This window comes from Canis lupus, chromosome 17 (genome assembly GCF_048164855.1).
Source record: "Canis lupus baileyi chromosome 17, mCanLup2.hap1, whole genome shotgun sequence".
Lineage (NCBI taxonomy): Eukaryota > Metazoa > Chordata > Mammalia > Carnivora > Canidae > Canis > Canis lupus.
The window spans coordinates 41,604,315-41,626,642 of NC_132854.1; the positions used below are offsets into that span (position 1 = coordinate 41,604,315).

A 22,328-nucleotide genomic window follows, 5' to 3' on the forward strand; every position below is an offset into this window, starting at 1 on the left:
TAAATTAACTAGGATTAAGAACTAAGCTCATCCCATAGACAACTGAACTCTATCTTCTCATTACGTAAATTTTTCCCTTGTATGGTATTAACTCCCAAATCAATATCTCTAAGTCCAGAGTTCTCCTAAAATCTGGATCCATACATACAATGTTAGCTGAACATTTCTACTTGGAACACTCATCGATATCCAAAACCCAAGATTTTCCAAACTGAAGTTATTATCCTCTTTAAAAACTAGTACCATCCCATAAGTTTCTTATTCTTAAAAAATGAATAGTACTGCTATCTACTCTGGCTAGAAACAAGAATTAGTTTGAGATCTGTCTCTTTTGTTCCCTACACATGACCAAGCACGACCTCTTATGAATTTTTATTATCTATAACTATTGTTTTAGGCACAGGGGATATTTTTAAATTCAATTTTTGTGTATCATAATATACTTTTAATGGACATAATTTTTGCATAATACAACCATTTTCTATAAATATTTCACTTTTAGAAAGGAAATGATTTTACTCCTTTCTGTTCAATTGAATATGTCATTATAATACATGTGGCCTGTGTGCAAGTAAAAGTTTGAGAGCATCTGCTCTATCTGTGCGCACCACAGGAGGTAGAACTCAAATGAAAAAGTGAATTCATAGCATGCTGTGTCATCATATTATTAAGATAATTTTAGTGACTCATTGTATTCATTAATTTTTTAAAAATATTATTAAATAAAACTGCGCATAAAAAAGTTATACTTAAATGATCATTATTATCACTTTATATAATGGGCGTTCTCCTTAGGTATCATTCACAAAGAAGTTTCTTTGCTTTAAAATGTAAAAAAAAAAAAAAAAATCATTCTGAATTGCTTAAGTAACTTTTCAACAAACACATCAAAGTAATTATGACATTCTAGATGCTACTGAGGAAATCCTGTTCTGTGCTACAATACTAAACTTGAAGGACATTGTGCTAAGTGAAATAAGCCAGTCACAAAACGACAAATACTACATGACTCCACTTATATGAGATATCTCTAAAGTAGTCAAATTCTTAGAAACATAAAGTAGAATGATGATTTCCAGAGGTGAGGGAGAGGGAGAAAGGGGAGTTGTTCTGTGGGTTTAGAACTTGCTTTGCAAGATGAAAAAGTTATAGAGATGTGTTGCACTACAAACTGCATATAGTTGTGCTACCTCACTATACACTTAAAAGTGGTTAGGATGATAAGTTTTGTATGATTTTTTTTTACTACAACAAAATAAGAAAAATTAGAAAATAAAACATTAAAAATGAGGGGCTCCAGGGAGTGGCAGTTTGCCCCTCAGTTTATGTCCAGGTCAGAGGCCCCAGTCTGGGATCTGGTGGAGCACAAGGCAAGATGTGGAGGTGCTTCTTGGAAAACCAGTCTGCTCAAACCAGAGAACCACATGATGCTATCAAATGTGGAGACGCATTGTGGAGGGCAATGCCAAATCTTCACTGCTTATGTGCAGAAAACCGCTAGACTGCGAGACAAAGCAAACTGAGCATGAAATAAGCATGTTTGCCTCTACAGAGACCTCAAATTTAAAGCAGGGCCTGAAAAGTTTGATGAGTTTGCCACACCTTAGGATTATCAATGAACAGAGATGGAAAGATTTGCAGCTGAAGTGGTTGAACCTTTGAAGGTTTATGGTGCCTTTGTAAAAATGAAAGCAGATGACCTCAAAGTGACATTAATAGAAAGGAATAGAGAAGCTAAACAGTTAACTCAGGAAGAACACGTCAGCGAAACCCTGATCACTGATGTTCAACATATCATTTCACAGGCAGAAACCAAATTGCAGAGAGTTTCTATGGATCCTCCCTGAACAACTTGCGTTCTGGAGGAAATTTTTGACAATTTTGGAAAGCAGAAAATAAAAGATATAAAGATTGTATTTTCAGAATGTATCATTACCAAAATGTTATTTCTTGGCAAAGCATTAAAAGTCTACACTGCTGCCTACCAGAACATACAAAAGATTGATGAGGAGGATTTAGAGGTTTTCCAAAATTCTCTATATCCACCAGACCATTCATCCAGTTTAGATTTTTTTTTTCAGTTTAGATATTGTTAAAGGAAATTCAAAGTGGCCCCTTCAAAGATCACTGTGAGGGCGCCTGGGTGGCTCAGTCAGTAAGGGTCTGCCTTCAGTCCAAGTCATGATTCTAGGGTCCTGTGATAGAGTCCCACATGGGCTCCTTGCTCAGCCAGTGTCCGCTTCTCCCTCTCCCTCTGCCCCTCCCCCACTTGTCCACTCTCTCACTCACTCTCTCTCTCAAATGAATAAATCTTTTTTTTTTTTCTTATAAGATTACCATCAGCTAACTGTGTATCTGGAACAGAACAGTTATCCACCTGTCAACTAAGAAAGGATTAACAAGCAGAAGATGAGGAAGAGGACAAATATTTAGACATTACAGAAGAGGAAAATCAATTTTCTTCCATAAACATCACGTTTCAATTTTCATCTTAAATGATTTGGCATCCAGAATTACTAAATTGCAAAACTTTATACTGGCTTCATACATGTTAAATCTCAAAATGAAACCTTACTAGAAATGGAAATTAAAGGAAATTTATGCTGACCAGAAAAGATGTTTATAAGAAATATAAACCAATAATTTCAACACCCAATCTAGCAATATGTGATTTTTGTGTAGTTTCCATTTTTTAAAAAAAAGATTATGAGTTTCAAAAGTATCTCATATCAACACACCATACTTGGCTGAAGTTGTAATAAAAGAAGATGTCAGAAAACAAGAGATCTAAAAATTCCACTTGCTTCTTTTGCACTCATCACCAAAAAAGGAACTCTAGTAATTCTGATTAAATATAAATCCTATTCCATAAGGCCTTAATCAAAAAGACAGGTTTTTTTTCCTTTACATTTTTTTCACTTTTACTACAACTTGAAGTTTCATTATTTGATACGTAATATACTTTTCAACAAGACTGTAATTACTTTTGATTAAAGGTAACAGGAAACTAGGATATCAGTGTCTTCAAAGCACTATGAATAAATTTTACCCTCAAAAAGAAAGGCACATTCAGCCTGATTTGGGTTTTAAATTGAAAATGTTATCATACTAAAGCATTATTCACAATACTACAACTTTTGGAAAGCTATAATTTGGTGGAATTTGCCTAAGAAAACATCATGGAAAACCATAAATCATTAAAAGTCTATAAAAATTTCACCAAACCACCATCTAACTAATGAAACAGTATGTAGTTTTATCCCTGAAAATAATCAATTTAATCAGAGATTTTCAGTATGTCCAAAGCTTTTGTTTCTTTGGATAGGGATTATACTCTTATTATTTCATGGATACCAGTTAACATATAAAAATTATGAAATTTACAAAATCATTTGGGATAATCACAAAAAGCAATTTTCAGTGATGGAAAAATAAAGGCTCTCTAGAAAAAAGTAATAAAAGTGGCTTTTGAAGTTTTGATATAACTTTATGTGCTTGTTAAAGTTATTGAAGATAGATAACAAGGTCAAAAAAATATATGTTTAAGGTTTGAGTTAAATGTGTCCTCATCTTCAAAAAGTACAGAAAAATATCTATGCCATAATAAGTTGTGGGTTAGTTTAGAATTCTTAGTTATTCACTCTTACTCATTCTTAAAGTGAGCAAGCTGATGCCAAAATAATGGACTTTTTCAGTTTGTGGAAAACCACTTAGTTGCTTTGAAATTGTATGTTTAATATAAAGTTATCTTTAATACCAATATTGATTTGAGAGTATTTGCTTGATTTATTGTTTCAAATAGTATTACGTGGTTTTTGTTCTTTGGCCATTATGTCACTGAGTTAGAAATTTATATCAGAAGATAGCCTAATTGTGGCTCCCCAAGTCTAAAAACCCTTTTATAAAAGATTTCCATCTGCATATTATTGAATAAAATATGTATGAGTCCAGAGACAATATCACTCATAATGCAATTTTTTCTAAAATTATGTTTTCGGTAATGTGTATTAAATTTCTTAATGTTTCTGCATTCTCAACATGATTTTTCTATTGATTCAAATTAGTCTCAAATGATGCAGATGCTGGATTAAAATCAACTCCAGTGCTATCACAATGGCCAAGTTCAAAGATTTCCTCTGCCCATAGATTTCCCCCTTCCTAGATGTTTAAGTTCAAAGATTCACTAGATGTACCTACTCTTTAACAGGGAAGGGGAAATACAAAAATAAAAAAATAGTGGTCTATAATATTATCCATATTTTCTAAAAAGAACAATGAGTTTTCTAGTTTTACTAAAACTATGTGAATATTGTGTCATGGTGATGAAGTGACAATTTAATTTCAACAAGACATATAGTACAGGATCTAACTCACATGAGAAAAAAATGAGAGGGGAAAAAGAGAGAGAAGGAGAGAGAAATCCAGAATTACATTGACAAAGAAATGAAAAAAGAATGAATATTTTTGAAGCTGAAGATCATGAAAAATGTGTTTCGTTACTGGCATATCTGTGATAATTATGCTAGTCTCCCATTAGGGATAATTTTAAGCAGAGTTACTAAGTTCTTTTTATTCACTGAATTTACTCATATATAAAACAGTATTGCTATAAATTTTATGATTTCTATTAATTTAACCACAGAATGAATTAAAACCATGGAGTATATGTATTACAGAACTTAAAAATACATTATATTGCCAGAAATATGGGGGTTGATTCAACTTTCTACAAGGTTTTGTTGTTGTTGTTAAGATTTTATTTATTTATTCATGAGAGACACAGAGAGAGAGGCAGAGACACAGGCAGAGGGAGAAGCAGGCTCCCTGCGGGTGAGAGGCCCCATGCAGGACTCTGGGATCAGGACCTGAGAGGAAGGCAGACTCTCAACCACTGAGACACCTAGGTGCCCCCTACAAAGTTTAATGTCTAAATGAAGTTTGTTTCCTTAATCATTTTCTTTCCATATCTTTCCTAACAGTATCCACTCCCGTTTTTTTTTTTTTTTTTTTTTACTAATGTTCATCTTAATATACTGGTAATTATGCAGGAAAAGAGCAAAACAAAATTAAATAAAACAGATCTCATGAAATCAGAAAAAAACAGAACAGAATTGTTTAATTCCATCATTCCAGACAATAAATATCTATTTACCAAAAGTCCACTCAAGTGATTCTTCCTGAACAGAGACATTGCTATTTCAAGACACTTGAAATTGATATCCGCCAATAAACATATAAATGTTAATGGTTAATAATTTTTATATGACCATGCTCATCTCTGGGGTAGGGAAAAAGGAAAAGTTCAATCTGACTTTAAAAAACAGCAATTTCTCAAATGTTTCCAGCACACCAGTGTATCATTATTCTACATGGACTGAAATGAAGAGATATGTTGTGAATTGTAGGAGCAGAGTAACCTATAAAACTGCTTAATTCCAACTCAGTATCTTTTATACTTGATATTCTACACAACCCTTACATAAGCAAAAAGATTAATATAACAAATGCATTTAATTGATCAATAATTTTGAGCAAATCTTTGGTACAATTCATTGGTCTAGACACTGTGAGTATAAATTACCCAAAACAGCAGTGCTATTGCTTTTATAAATTCCAATAGGAGGACAAACAACAGATTATCCAGCAAATATTAAACCACATCCGGGATAAATGCCTGCTAGAAATACGCAACTTGGAAAAATCCAGCAATGAGATCAATTCTAATGCGTGTTAGGGCTTGGATAAAGTTTTCCTGAGAAAGCTACTTTGCATCTAAAATGTGAAGAACGGAGCCAACTAAATATTTAATGAATTCCACGTGAGTGAAATTCATTCAACTAAGATTGAGGAGTCAAATCCTAGTTCTACTGGCACTTTCCTGGTTAACAATAGTGCTATGTGATTAACTTCATGGCTCTCCATTCATTAAGTATAAAAAAGCAAATACTGCCCAGTAATACTATAAACATTTCTCAAAAAAGGTATCACAAAGGAATTTGAAATTTTTAAAATTCTCCAGAATTAATTGATCTATCATGTGTCACTACTTATGCCCAGTTATACATATCTATGACCTCCACATTTAATTGCTGTAGATGGCATAAAGAAGGATTTGACAGGCTGGATGACCATGACCTTACAACAGCTTTCAGTCCAGTGAGTTTTTAAATCTGTTACCTTATCTAACCATCTTTGAACCAGACTGCAGTAGACTCAATCAGATTAATTCAACCCTTCTGGCAATCAATAATGATTTTGAAGCTCAGGACTATTGCTTGCTCATTATCAACTAAAACCAGACAGTCCTTGAAAATTAAATTCAATGGAATTTGATCAGATTTAGGGAAAGTAAAAGGTTATGATTACCCATTTCCTGTGCTTTAACTCAGCAGCTATATCTGATGACTTACAAAATGCTTAAATCTCTGTTTTGATAATTATTTTTTCTTTATTTTAATTTTCTGTAAAATTTGAGGAAAATGATGTGGAGTAGAAAAAATTTTTTTATAAAATTTAAAGCTCTAAATGATTTTGAACATTTCTTCCTTATAAATTCAAATGAAATTAACTTCCATGGGAGGCCCCATCTGGCAGTAAAACTAGGGACACACTATATGCTTTATCCTGTATTTCCTTCCAGCTAGTATAAAACTACACTACCCTAAATATATTTTTTCATTATAAATGATAAGTATTATATTTGGGGGGTAATGCAAATAATTCAGAATGCTAGTGATTTAATGAGATAAATATTTAGTAATGAAACACAAATAGTAAAGGAAATAATCTGAGATCTTTGAATTATACATGGAATCAATTCACAAGGTATGGAGGGAAATTTCTAACAGAAGTTGGAAAGGAAAAGACTGGAGCAAACAGAATCAATCAAGAGTAATTGCTTAATAACCAAATGTGTTAGCAGCAGGATGCAAGCAGGGAGTCTAGAAAAGAAACAAATTTAAAACTTTCCAGACACAGACCAAAGAGCAGCTAGCTCAAAATTGTCAGATGTCTATGAAGGAAATAGTTGGGACCGAAATAGGAGTGGAATATGTGGAAAGCTTCCAGAAAGGAAATGGTCTCGAGGGAAGTTTCTCTGGCTTCATGGTATAGACAAGCTGTCGGAGAACAAATTGTTGAAACGACTCTGCATATCAGTCACTTTCTTGTTGGTTTCCTGAGATCTCTTCCATAGACATAAAATATATCTTATAAAATAGCTGAAATGTCATGCTGAGTGTGTGATGCTTTGGATGTGTTACTTTACAGAACAATCAATAAGCAGAGGTTAGGTCTAAAGACCCAATCTGGATACAAAGTCCTCTTTAATCTTTGCAGTGGTATCAGTAGAAGTGACCAGTGCAAAATATCTAAAAATGTTGTTAAAGGGTGCTTGTTCCATTTTAGCAAGGTAAGGTATAAAAGCTTAAGAGAGTGGCAAGACCAAAGAGAAACAACATATTTGTATGCTACTTTGCTATTCTCTGTACTCAGGCAGCTTCCATTTGTTGCATGTGGGGTGTGTGTGTGTGTGTGTGTGTGTGTGTGTGTCATAAAAACAAATATAAATTAAAAATAAGAGGCTTAATTCTCCCTATTGAGAATAAGGAAAGAAATTCTATTTCTCTTTTCATGGAACGTTTACATTAGAAATATATTAATTGTAAGTTCTTTCTCTTTCTCTTTTAAGTGCATATAAATCTTTTTAAGAGCTAAATAAGCCTCTTGCCAGCTTTGTGACCCAGGGATATCTTGCTCAAGGACCTTTGAAATGTAATCATCAAGGAAGACAGCACTCCTAACCTCCCGTTTCTGTGGGAGGGTAGGAATCTAACTTTGGTGGGGGCTTTGCTGTAATTTGCAAAAATGCCTTCTGTCATAAAGATGTGAAGAAATTCTTTTCCCTTGGGTAAAGCCAATTAGCTAACACAAATGGTCATCTCAATGGCAAGGTGAATCTAGGATGAATTGTGTGCAACAAGTGATGCTATCAAATCCTCCTACTTGAGGACTAGTTATTGTTTATCTTGAGAGCGTGTATGTAAATGAGTGGCATCTGTTTGGCTACATAAAAGGGAGAGTTTTCTTTTTGTCTTTGCACTCTTTTAGTACAGTGTCTGATGGGTGTCACATTCTGGTTTAATTCTTATTCAATAATGCAACTGTTTTCTTTCTCTTCTACCTTTGTGGAGAGGTTTTTTGGCTTGGCAGGATATTTTGTTTTTAGTTATACTTCACCAATAGTGTGTGTATGAGATTGTGGTTTTTGCTTTTTTAAAAAAAATTATTAAAAATATTTTTGGTCTCCTCAAGCACTTTTTTACTTCCTGTAGTTATTCCAAAGAGTCACTTTTCTCTTCATGTTTTCTAAATGAAGTCGTGAAGAGAAAAGCACGACTTCAGGCGGTGACTAACTCTTTCTCTATCTGCAAACAATGTTAACTTAGAGGAAGAGTCTCTATAACAAAGAATGCATAAGTCAGGGAAGATAAATCTTTTCTTCTATTTAAAAAAATAAATCATATTCCCAATCCTTAACTTTCCATTCCCAATTTTCAAGATGATGAAAGGACCAGAGTTTGACTCAAATCAATAATGAAGACACCAAAACCATAAAAGTATGCAGAAGCTGAACTCAATCCTAATGAAAAAGTATGTCTAGACTTAAGCTACTTTAGGGTATAAAAAATAAATGTTTCTTATAAGTGGCAACCCTAAAATGTCTACATAGTAATGGCTCGTGGTATCAATCTACCTGGAAATGTAGAGTTGGGTAGACAGTTTGAGATGTACCTGCAAAGCAAGCACATTCTATTTTAGTTTCTGTGCATACAATCAAGGGGAAATGCTAAAAAGATAAACTTAAAAGAGCTAACGCCATTTATACCACCAAAGCCAACCTGCAGCTGGCTTTATATGCAATATAGGAATAATCTGGGGATATGGTTTTTAAATATTTACATCTCGACAAAATGGAGTCAGGGAGAGTTTTATCCTTCTCAGATTCAGAGGAAGAGGCAGGACAAACTAGATAAACCTCTTTAGTACCATAAATTAACACAATTCAGTAGAATATGTTATCTTTGAAATACTGAAAGTATGCCACATGTAAAGACTGAATATTCAGGAAGCAACATCTGTTACTAAGGAGAGCATAATGAATTCCACAGGTATGATGTGAAGATGAAAAAGTGGTGAAGGATAAACATTACTGTCAAAATGAAAGGTTAACTAAAAATGTGGTATGGAATCCAGAACATTGCAACTGTAAATTAGTCAATACTAAATGGGATATTTGCCTAGGAAAAAAAATATATGTATATTTTGGGCTCTGCTGGCTGTCACATACCATTACACATGGCTTGATTGAATTTAGAGTCTAGCAGAGAAAGGATAGTTACAGTGACATAATATTTTAAAAGACTGAAACTATGAAAAATACTCCGTAACAATTTTTTCAGAAAATGATTAAACATTAAAATATTAACTATTTAGAAATGCATATTAAATATTTAAAATTGTATGAAGTTTTGAGGACAGACTGTCTCTGACTTGTGAGAGTTTAACTTCCTTTTTTTTTTTTTTTCACTTTACAATGGTGCAAAAGTGATATATTTAAGAGAAACTCTACTTCAAATTTTGAATTTTGATCTCCAGGGCAAGATATAGGTGGCGTGGTATTCTCCTGTGATGCAGGGCAGCAGTACTAAAGCCTCAGCTGCCAGTTAGCCACATTATCAGGAAGGTAAACAACCAAGACAGTTAAAACCATTCTATTTGTCACTTTCAGTATAGTATCCAATAAATTACATGAGATATTAAACATTTTATTATAAAATAGTCTATGTGTTAGATGATTCTGTCCAACAGTAGGCTATGTAAGCATTCTGGGCATGTTTAAGGCAGGTGAGGCTAAGCTATGATGTTTGGTAGGTTGGTAGGTTAGGTGTATCGAATACATTTTCTACTTAACTCTATATTCAACGTAACCACAAGTTTATTGGGATGGAACCTCATCTTCAGTTGAGAAAGATATATAATTTCAAAACATATTTCAGGGGCATCTGGATGGCTCAGTTGGTTAAGCCTTTGCCTTCAGCTCAGGCCATAATTCCAGAGTCCTGGGATCAAGCCCCACGTGGGACTGCCTGCTCAGTGGGGAGTCTGCTTCTCCCTCTCCCTCTGCCTGTCGCTCCCCCTGCTTGTGCTCTTTTTCTGTAAAATAAATAAATAAAATTAAAAATAAATAAAAACATATCTCAGCATAAATTTATTCTAGATATTTATTTCCTTTTGTTTTCTGGACTAGACTATATTTCTTTTAAATATGAGATCAATTTTTATATTTTTCCCTATTGAAATTGATCTATGATCAATTTTAAAAATCTTAAAAAACTGAGAAATATATAGGAAAACAAAACTCATCATCATCCTACTATCTTAAATAATGCCTCTTAAGTTTTTTACATATCTCCTAATGATATTCTTCAGTATTCTACAAACTCTTAAAACATCAATTGTCTTGAACTGTTTTTCTTTACCAATGTTTTAGGAATCATCAGGTACTGTCCTTTAATAAGTTTTGTGCCTGAATAAAGTTCACTCCTATAAACATTCTCTTCATTTTCATTAATTACTGACCAATTTATGGGTAGATAGGTAGGTAGATAAGTAGATCCATAGATACATAGATAGATATAGAGTGTTTGTTTCTTCCAAGATAAAGATGAACATGTGTGGAAACTTATTCACCATATCCTGACTTTCCGGGTGTCTGAGAATAGCACTTTCGAGGAAGAAAAGAGCCATAAGGACAGTGTGATCCTACTTAGCAGACTGTGAAGGCTGGGAATATGACCATGAACAATAAGGATCACACTAAGCATGGTTGGGCATAGAGGAGAGAAAATGAATGAAGAGACCATGATAAACCCCTAGGACTATGACTGTGATGGAATACAGCCGTCATGTTAGGGTTTAAGGTGAGAAAATCTTGAGAGATTTGGGCAGTTTCAGAATAGTAAAGGGGATCATCAGGTTTTAAATAATGTTTTGCACTATTTCTAATGTGACACTGTTGAAAGACTAGAAGGTTGGAACCGAGCATCATGGTGTTATTAGCATTGTGTATGCACATCTTTGTATAGATATTTATATAGACATTTCTTGTATTTTTAAGAAAATGTGGATTCATAAATGTGGATTTTTAAAGACAAATGACATAAGATTATAAAGTTAAGCCATACTTTCAATGAAAATAATACCATATTTAGAAAAAAAAACAGTGAATTAACAGGTTACTAAGATAGTTAAATGGTAGTTTATTTCACCAGTGTGTTTGTAGACATTTCTGTTATGATTGGCTGTTTCCAGATCCAATTATTAGAAAAAGAAAAAGATGATCAAAGTAATGAATTACCTGTCTTTTGATGGATTCAGCTCAGATGAAAAAGTCAGTTATCTAATTAATTGTTTTGTTGATTTTCCTACACATTAACATGCAGTTCTTATCTACTCTTCTAAGATCATCTGCAAAAGCATCAAAGACATCAAAGGTAAGGAGAGAGAGCAGTTACTGGATGAATCCTAATAATCAAGTCACAAAGAGTAGGAAGAGACTTTTTTATGTAAATGTAGATTATACCAAATGATCCTAGATTTCTAGAACCAAGAGCAAACTATTTAGCTGAGGAAAAAGAGCCCACCATTTCTCTGGACAATTTAAAAATGGTAAATACTGACAGTTTATTTGAGCCTTTTAAATAAGTGGAAGGGTGACAATGGATGAAAAAAAAATCTCTATTTTTCAGTTTCACTGATGGTCTGCTTCCAAAGTTGAAATTCACACAGCTGTTAATTTTTGCAGAGGGCACTCCTTCTACAGCTGCCCATTGCTTCAGTAGGAGCCAACAAGGGACCATGCAGAGAAATTGATGGAAAACCTGGTAGAATTATAGTCATCATAATAGTCATGGGCTGTACTGTTTGTGTGTTGATTTGAATTAAAATTGATACAGCACACTAGAGACAAAGCCTACCAATACTGCAATAAAGCTCTGCCTGTGTGATATTTTAATTACTTTAAAATGAAATATTTTGTTGAACCACACCAGCAGTTTAAATTAATACTTGTGTAGTAAGTACTGTGGTCCTCCACCCAAATCATCTGTTTAGGGTCAATAGACCCACATGTGGTCACTCAATAGGAATCATCCTCCATTGTGAGTTACCACAGCACCTGGCTGATGTGGGGATACAAAAGCCTGACACTCATGCTTCAATTGGAGCAACTCTGAAGGTTCAGATGAACTCCCAGAGGAAGGGCTGAAGCCTCCATTGCAACTGTGTTGTGGGTGTGTCTGGCCCAATCGTAGCTTCCCATGATGCCATGATGGTATTCTATGGTCCTATTCAGTTAAATACTAATTTAGGTATTGCTGTGAGAATATTTTTTTAGATATGGTTAAAGTTCACAATCAATTGAATACAAATAAGGGACAATCATAGGTAATCTGATTGGGTCTGATTCAATTAGCTGAAAGGTGTGTTCAGAGCAGTCTGAGGCTTACTAATGAAGAAATTTTGACTGTGGACAGCAGCTTCAGCCTATACTGAGAGGTCCAGCCTGCTCTTCCTGATGGACTGTTCTATGGATTTTGAATTTGACTACCCAGCTGGCTCCTACAATGGCTTAAGCTGATTTCTTGCAGTAAATCTAATATATACCTCCTACTTGGTCTGTTTCGCTGGTTAAATCCTGACAGATACACTCCTGAACTTTCAAGCATCTCTCTAGAGCATTTCTGATACACCATTTGCACACAGATCCAGGGATCACAGTCTAAGACAGCATGCTTTCATCCTTCAATTTTCTTCAATAAATCTGTCCAATTCAATGAATTTTTGCTTGAACCAGCAAGTGCTATCAATAAGTTCTATTGAGCAAGTTGATTTTAGGACTACCCTTGAGTAAAATTTTAGTTAGCTAAGTTTGTGTTAGTCATATTTTTAATGCAACTTTCACCCTTTCAGTGTTTCTTAACCAAGTATTTGTTTCATTTTATCCCTTTCAAAATTAATGCCCCAAATTCTTTTTCATCTTAACTCTATCCATCATTTGTGACAGATACTTTCCTCACAAGTTACAGTACTTTTGTGTGATCTGCTTCAATGAAATTCTCAATGCTCCTTAAAAGTACTTCTATAACCCAAGCTACCTGCCTTTTATAATTCTTCACAGAGGCTAATTCAAAATGTTTCAATTATCCTCAACTTCCCATTTCCCTCACTTGAGAAGAGGGCCTCTTTCTCTACTACTTCTTAAACAGAAATAGAAATCATCAAACTGAGACTCTCTCATACAAGCAGCTCATACATACAGTTCTAGAAATCCTGTAATCTTTTCCCCTCCTGTCATGGTGAAAACATCAAAGAACATTCCTCTCTTATTGCCTAAGTGATTCCTTTCCTTGTGCTCTGGCTCCTGTTTCTTGTTTGCTTGAGGGCCTTGATCCATCTGTTTTTCTCTCGTGTTGTAATATAAATCCCCATAGCTTAAAAACCAACAACTCTCTTCATGTCACAGTCATTTCTATGATACCACCTCAAATTTTATAGGAGAGTTGTCTATGTTAGCTGCTCAGCTGTTACTTAATACATTCTAGAAGAGTCCCTGGCCACTAAACTGAATGGTTTGAGATCACTAGTGACCTTAGTGTCAAATAAAATAAGCAATTTTTACTTCTTAGATGCAATGTTTGATACTCTTAAGCACACTTTTCATGAAACAATTTATTCTATAGGCTTTTTTTTCATATTTATGATTTGTCTTCTAAAGTATTTACTATGCAGAATTTCCCTCTCACTCACTCATTCAAGAAGTTCTTTTCAGTGTTTTATTTTGGGTTCTATTCTTGCCTTATCCTATATACTTTTCCTGGATGATCTCAATAGTATTATTTCAAGTACCACATATTTACTGTTAAAAAAAAAAAAAAGGCTCCATCCAAGATCTCTCTCTAAATGTGACATTAACATAAACCACTTCCTCTAGATGTATTCATAATGTATATAGCCCCTATTACCCAGGAAATATGTTTTTCATGTTGTGTCTCTTATCTCAGTATATGCAAATCCTATCCATTCATTTATCCTATCCATCAACAACATTTTTGTTGGCCATATCTGTAATGGGCGCTGCTGGTTAGTAAAAGTAAAGTATACTGTTAAACACACTATGATATTTATAGGACAAGGCCCTACAAGGAAGAATTATGATCAATAATTCAATGGTCAAAATTATTAATAGTGCCAAAGTTAAATTCTGCTTTAGAATCATTCCATCACATAAAACTTGGCATTATACCAAATGTAGAGCTTCTCTGAAATATTTCTAGACTTCCCAGGCCCCCCTAGGGTAAGTGGGGAACCAGCCCTAATATTCTCAGATTAACCAAACTTCTATCAGCTTGTGTTTTCTCTCTCTCTCCACAAAAGAATTCTGTGAAACCCTGAGTTCTTTCCCTCATTTTGCATTCTTTCTCAACAAAGCTAGGCCTTTAGGAGTGTTGTCTAGCTATCAATTTTAAAAATTGAGTTTGATCCTTAAAGTGAAACAAGTATTTCTTTGATACAGAAATTCCCCTTCTGATACATATCTACCCCAAAGCTGCTGATTGCCTTTGTCCCCATTATATGCACCAAATGCTCACAAGACTAAGTGCTTTGATGCCAGGAGCTTTGCATTATTCCCCTCCATAGCTTTAGCTTTTTACCTGTTACAGTGGAGGCACTCAATACTTGCAGACAAATGAAGGATGGATGGATGCTAAACACTGGCATCATCTCCTATCTCAACTCTTTCCTGTTGATTCCTATTGTTTTCTGTTTGTGGTTACCATCTGGTTAGCTAATGTGGAACTAGATATCCTTTATCAGTGTTGGTGACGCTGGTTCCCTGACTCTTCCAAGTACTCTAGATCCTTAGGCAAGCCCCCTTTCTTCAAAGTACTTGTATCTTAACATACTAAAAAATACATATGAAATGTTATTTTAAATGCCCATAGAAGAATACTAGGAGTCAACGTGCTTTCCCTGTCTCTCATTCCTCTTTTCTTCCTTCTTCCTTTTTATGCCCTCTTTCTCAGGCCACAGATATCTTTCCTTTCTCTCATCTTTGTACTTCATATACTTATATACTTTATATACATATATATGGATATGTACCTTTATTTAAGTATATCTTATATACTTATCACTCATTCATATATCACTTGCTTTCAACATCTGCTCATCCTGCTCTGCCTTTACCCCTCTGACTCATTGTCTCATTGCAGTCATTCCTCTCTTCCACATACTTCTCTGCTTTTCTTTTCTTTGTATAACAGTATCTTTGCTCAGAAGTTGTAGAAGCAGTTAAATGAATGGGTTGTATCCTAGACTACTTGGTTCAAATCTCAGCTCTGCATTAACCATCTTGTGACCTAAGGCAAGTTAAATTATGTCAGTTTTCCTAATCTCTAAAAGGAAGATTAAAATTGCATTTAAGAAATAAAGGAGTATAAAGAGTCAATGAGTTAACGGCTGTAACAATTCTTATACAAGGGATGGCACATAGTAATTAAACATATTATTTTACTCTGACTATAAATCTTAAGTGTGCTTATCCAGCCTCCACCTTGCTCATTTCATTTCGCTGTTTCTTTCTCTCCCTCCAATTCTTCCACTTACTTTCTACACACAACCTTTCTTCTCTATCCTTCTCTCTAAAATTCTTCCAATTCTTACATTTGTCATGTAAAAACCGGGAAAGCAGTATGAGAATAAGCAATTTTAATTGCTCCTATCACCAGAGTAAAATTACAGGATTTAAGGGGGCTATTTGATTTCATTTTTTCTTTCTACCTGGACAAAGTATTATATTTAGTCCTGTGATTATTGTTTTTGGGAGTAAGAGTATTAACTCTTTGAACCCTAAGCATATGTCCTTTCTTTCATGATCCAGTGCATTCTATTTATCATTTCTATGATTCAAATTTGCTGCCTTGGATTATCTGTATTTTTCTTCTTCTAACATACATTAAGTCTGCCTTTCCCCCATGCTGTGGATTTTCTTCCACTATTTCCTCTCTAAGGTTATTTTTTTCTTCAATGAATTTCCTTAACAATTTGTAAACTACTTATAAATCTTGTCATGCTATGACTGAGGCTTCCTCACATCATTATCTAAGTTAATCAGTTATAAAAAAGAAATCATATCCCAAGGCAGGTGGTGGGCTTAGAAACCTACAATACCAATAAACATTGCACCTGAGGGTACATGGATCATACTTGAAGAAATCTAGAGCTAAATTCTCACAATTAATCCTTTCCTATATATTTAATCTTGCAAACTCTTAGGGCTACTTCTTTTCCTAAGGAAGGAGATACATATTGCCCTGAAGTGTTATGTTAACTTAGCATTATCTTTCTCATTATGAACGTAAATTCTGGTCCAGGAATTAGGATTTTATCATATTCTTACCTATATCAACTAACTCTTTGGTCAATATCTATTTTCTGTGGTTTAAGCCTAACCCCACTACTTGGTTGCTGGGTAATGGTTAATCCCAAACATACCTTTACACCTACTGTCAAAAATTTATGTTATACAAAGATAACTTCAGATTCCTTTTTAGTAGGTAGACTACATTATTCTCAATAATTCAGATGGGTTGTATTTCAGTATTCTATCAATCTAAATTCTTTAATTGTTTAAAATTACTTTTAGTGGTTTAAAAGTTTCAGGAGTAACCTAGCTTTCTTATGGTCAAGAAAGAGTAATTCATCAGAGAATGGCAGAATTGTAATAATCATTAAAGAGTATTAAAGAGTATCAGGGCACCTGGGTAGCTCAGTTGGTTAAGCATCTGACTTTTGATTTTGGCTCAGGTCATGATCTCCATGCTGGGTATGGGACCTGTATAGATTCTCTGTCTCCCTCTTCCTTTGCCCCTCCTCCTGCTTGTGCACAATCTCTCTCTCTCTCTCTTTCTCTCTTGCTCTCAAAAAAAAAAAAAAAAAAAATTTAAATTAAATTAAAAGAAATAAAAAGAAATAAAATAAAGAGTATCTAGTTTTATTTTAGCAAATTTCCACCTTTCAAACAAAATATCTTGAGGAACTCTAGCATTGGAGGAACTAGGAAACATCAGGGGACCATGGCCAAAGCCAAGGGACTTGGAATTCCTATCATTGTTAGGCATTACCTTTCACTGGTATCTGCCTTGGCCTCTCCTTCCTGTACTAGAAGCAATCAATGATCAGGAACCTCTCCAAAATACTGAGTTTCAATGGTAATTTAAATAAAATGCTTTCTAAATCCTTAACAGATGCTCCAATAAGCAGATTGAAAACCATTGTGCTAATTTAAATCTTGTTTTTATAAAAAGAAAAAATAGAGGGAGACATATATAATTAAGTGACTTAAATTTAAGATTATAAAAATAATAGCGGGGTCCCTTCTACCATTTTATTCAGTGCATCCTTTGACAATCACTTTGTCAAATCAATTTGTTTTAAGTACAAATCTTATGTCAAAAGAGAAGGAGAAAAGTCTTTTCTAACTAGAGATTTCACTTGAAAACAAATTTTATTTGTTAAAAACAAATATTTTTCTTTAAAAAGCTATTAATGATTTTTTGCTATGTGTCTTTCAAAATTTATGACTATTAAGTATGTTGAAAATGTTTTACTTTCTGTGTAAATTGAAGGATAAAACTTTGATAAAAATTTAAAAGAGCAACTATGACAGAAGCTTAACATTAGCTGCAAGCTATTCCTTCTCTCTTTAAGATATATAGTTATAGCACTTTAAAATCAAACTTAGTACATTTTCTGTGCTATGCTTGGCTTTTCACCCTTTGCAATTTACTTATAGATATTCACCCTTGACATATTTATCTGTAGCTACTAAACATCTCATGATTCCTCATATCATAAATTTCTCAAATATATTTAAGAGTTCAAGAGAAAATGGCAAGCCTTAGGAAAAAGGATCTAGCCTACGAAATATGTTTTTTAAAAAAAGAAAATTCAAAAACTAACACAATACAATTTTCTCTTAAGTTTTATATTGGTTTCCTTTAACAACCTTGCCTGTAACCTTTAAAACCCAGTTACAAAGTGATGGTATGTGGCATTTTAGTATATCATCAGTGAGCATGTCGTGCATAACCCATCTCTAGAATGTTCTGTGAATGCTTTTTAATGACTCCAAAGAAGAAGTTAGCTGGTATAAAACAAACTGAAATAAAAGCCTCTGGCAAAATGTTGATGTTTTGATCACAGCTCATGTGAGAAATAAGCACGGGTAGTTTATAACAGTCCCACAAGAAAATGTCGCATGGTATATGAAATATAAATATAAAAATGACAGGAACCTAAGTTAAAGGACGTTTGACAGAAGTACCATATTTTCAAAGTTTGCTTACCCATACCTTTCCTGTCATAAATAACTGGAGTAATATTTGATGAGCAGAAAAAGAAGTTATAAATATAATATTGCTTTGGTACCTGAGGTTAATGCACTTAATTAGCACACTAACATTAAAATAAGACCATCCAATTTGCCTACACAATCAGAAGCAGAACATTAAGCGTTTCTCATTAAGTTGTGTTCCCTTTTCCTCATATTACTTTTCTTCTTCCTGTCCTTAAATTTATGTACACTTCTAGGCTTACTCTTCTTCACGCTTCTGCATGAGAGTCACAAATAGTATTTTAATGAATTCATATCCAATATAATGCCAATCAATATCTCTTCCAAGGAAAACTCCATATTTTTGGTATAGGAATAAGTAAGAAATATACACAGAATTTTCTTTCACTTTAACAATTGATTAAGGCTGCCACTGCTTTCTTTTTAATGTCAAAAATAACCTTTAATTTGGTTGTTAAATTTTCCTTTTCATTATATTAGTTTTTACTCAAATTTCTGAAATATACTCCTTAAATTTGCTTTAAAACCTTATATTTAATTTTAAAACAACTTCCTTTTTGTATTTATTTCCACTATATGACAGTTGGGATGACAAACCAAGGATATGAATATATATTTTGTGTGTGTATTTGTACGTATAAGATACCAAAAAGAATGCTTATCCTTGTGATGATAAATTGTAAGCATAATAGGATGCCTGGGTGGCTCAGTGGTTGAGTGTCTGCCTTTAGCTCAGGGTGTAATCTTGGGGTCCAGGATAGAGTCCCATATAAGGCTCCCTGCAGGGTGCCTGCTTCTCCCTCGCCTATGCCTCTGCCTCTCTCTGTCTCTCATGAATAAATAAATAAGATCTTTAACAAAACAAAACAAAACAAAACAAAACAAACCTGTAAACATATCTACGTGTTACTTACCCAATGGATAAACTGTGCCACCCATTTAAACAAAATAAATTTGTTTTTTCTCCAAGAGTCTGAATACTTTTATGTATGGAACATTTCCCTGAAGATGATTTCATACAGGATTCAGTTTCATTTATTCAACTGCATATATAGATTGGTTTGGCACATTATCTTTGTGTCATATGATGTGATAGCACCATAAAGACACAGAAATATCAGTCCAGGGTGACAGAGCTAAAAAGATATATAAGAAATTGCCAAAACAGAGATCACATGTTTGTATTGTACTTTAGAAACCTCATTTTTTTTATTTGACAAAGGGAAACATAAAACTAGAAAGATTGTTTTATGTTGGTGTTTTTTGTAGGTCATCCCTACAAATTCCCGATCCTCCTCTCTCTTTGCTTTAAACTGTCAGGTATCCCACCGAGTCTTCTCATGGATGCCTCATTGAAAGCCTCTCCATGTGTTTCTGAGAGATGTGAAATCTGTGAAGTGAAGAAACATAAATTACTCCTTTTTACTGGTGGAATTGCCTATCTCACAAGGTTCAGAGGTAAATGTGTTTCCCAATAAATAAAAAATTAGAGATGACAGCAAAACGCATTATTTCAATTCAATTCAGTTTAATTCAATAAAAATTAATTCATCAGCTGGTATGTACAAAGCACCACTTTAAGTGTCCACTTAATCTTTGAAGGAGAATTTTCCTAATTGGAGAAAAAAATAAACAAAAAAATAATTTTTCATATATACCAGTAGGGAGGCAATACTTGTCATGATATATGTTGGACTGACCTGAAAAAAGAACAATGTGAGGAACACTTACATGGTTACTGCAAAGATGTACAATTGCATAACTTCAAAGTGAAGGAATAAAACTGAAGTAAAATGAGCACTGGAATAAAATATTTTCTAATTTTTATAAGAAAATGAAGCAAAAAGTGAAAAATTAACAATCACAGTAACATCATAATTAATGTTTAAGTGCGAGTCATGATTAAAATATACTATAAATGATAACTGATCATGTTTATACTTATAGCATCAAAAATATGCACTGAAAAAAATTAACATCACCCTGAACTTTTGTCTTAACAACTACATTTTATTTATTTTTAAAGAATTTGCTTATTTTTTTTAAGATTTTATTTATGTATTCATAAGAGATACACAGAGAGAGAGAGAGAGAGAGAGGCAGAGACACAGGCAGAGGGAGAAGCAAGCTCCGTATAGGGAGTCCGATGTGGGACTCGATCCCGGGACTCCAGGATCACGCCCTGGGCCAAAAGCAGGCACCAAACCCCTGAGCCACCCAGGGACCCCCAAAAGATTTTATTTATTTATTCATGAGAGACACAGAGAGAGGCAGAGACATAGGCAGAGGGAGAAACAGGCTCCATGTAGGAAGCCTGATGTGGGACTCGTTCCTTGAATTTGGATCACGCCCTGAGCCAAAGGCAGACGCTCAACTGCTGAGCCACCAGGGGTCCCAACAACTAACATTTTAAAGAGAACAATATCATCACTTCATGTTTAAAAATGGCTTTGCAGAAGTGGTGAACCAAGTGCTAGTGTAATGTTCGCGTCCATATCACTATATTTTTAAAGTCTAAATGGAAAAATACAATTTCTAGCATTTCAGATAGATTCCCTCTTCAACATAAATATCTGAAAAGGGAGTCTATTTTTGTTATTGTTGTTCTTGCTGTTTAGACTCATAGAAAAAATACCTTAGAGCTATATTTTGCTTCATTATAATTTAACCTCTGAAAGGCATTGAAGAATAGGGTAAGGTATAAGCTCTAATATCGGGCAGAGATATATTAGATTCCAAGTTTAGGTGATTTACCAAGTGCAAGACCTAGGTCAAGTTACATACTTTCTCTTTGCCTTTTTTAGGTTACTCTTCTATAGAGCATGTAATTATTTTCCTCGTGTTCAATGAATCAGTAACAACAATCCTTTACCCTCCTAAATAGAACTAGTTGAAGCAAAAGACTGAGATATGAGGAGATCAAAATATGCTAATCAATATAATAATATTGATGATAGTGGCCAACATTTGCACATATCATATATCTTGCTTGGTACTCTTTGCATATATCAATTTAACAAGTTTCCAATCCTATCACTATTAAAATTTGCTTGCAGAACAAGGATGTGATTTGTGGCTAAGTGCACTTGAAAATATTCAACACTTCCATTAGCCTTCCCTCCCAGCTCCCAACACACATACACATTCCACTCCTTATTAAGTTATCGTTTATCACAGGAAGAACTGGACAACGGTGGACCTCTGTTGTTGATGGGACATTTACTCATAGGTAAGGAGAAAATAGGCATTTCTTTAGGATATGCTACTCTATAAGAAAAAGGCTGTTTCTTCTATCTTAAAGGCCCTTTAATTTATAGACATTTTTAAGTTCTAAGTAATACTTCCCCTATCATTATAAAAGTAGTTATTTAAATCTCTGATAATATAAAAATTTATGTTTGAACACCTTTTATGAAATGCTTCTCATAATTATGTGTGAGACTTAAGTGAATATGCATTGAAATTTAATTTTTCTCACAGGTATTTAAAATGTCCTGTTGGAAGAAAAGATAAATTAAAAATATCAGGAATGTGAAAAAATCTGTTATTTTTTTCTGGTATTTTTATAAGCCAAATATAATTAGAAATGGCTACCACCTTGATATTCATAACTAAGCTATATTACTCTTATAATAGTCAAAGCTTTATCAAAATTTTATTCCAATTTTGATTATGTATTTAAACACCACTTTTCCCCTGTTTTGCCATAACTTCATGAGTATAAGGTGCAAATATTTTGCTTATTTCAGAATACAATGTTTAAAAATACAGGAATTAATTTTTGATTTTATAATTGTTCTTATCAGAGCTAATAATATCTACAGAACTATTAAATCATAAATGCTATTGT

General features: G+C 33.8%; 1 long non-coding RNA gene and 1 pseudogene across 1 annotated transcript; both read left to right on the top strand.

Moving 5' to 3' along the window:
• The first annotated feature begins 1,375 nt into the window (after nucleotides 1-1,375).
• On the top strand, nucleotides 1,376-2,656 carry LOC140608041 (CBY1-interacting BAR domain-containing protein 1-like; annotated as a pseudogene).
• Nucleotides 2,657-8,558: 5,902 nt separating this feature from the next.
• LOC140608042 (uncharacterized) lies at nucleotides 8,559-21,708 on the top strand. The gene is made up of 3 exons (XR_012009990.1): nucleotides 8,559-8,652; nucleotides 11,505-11,555; nucleotides 21,656-21,708. It is a non-coding gene; the product is annotated as an uncharacterized lncRNA (long non-coding RNA).
• Nucleotides 21,709-22,328: the final 620 nt, after the last annotated feature.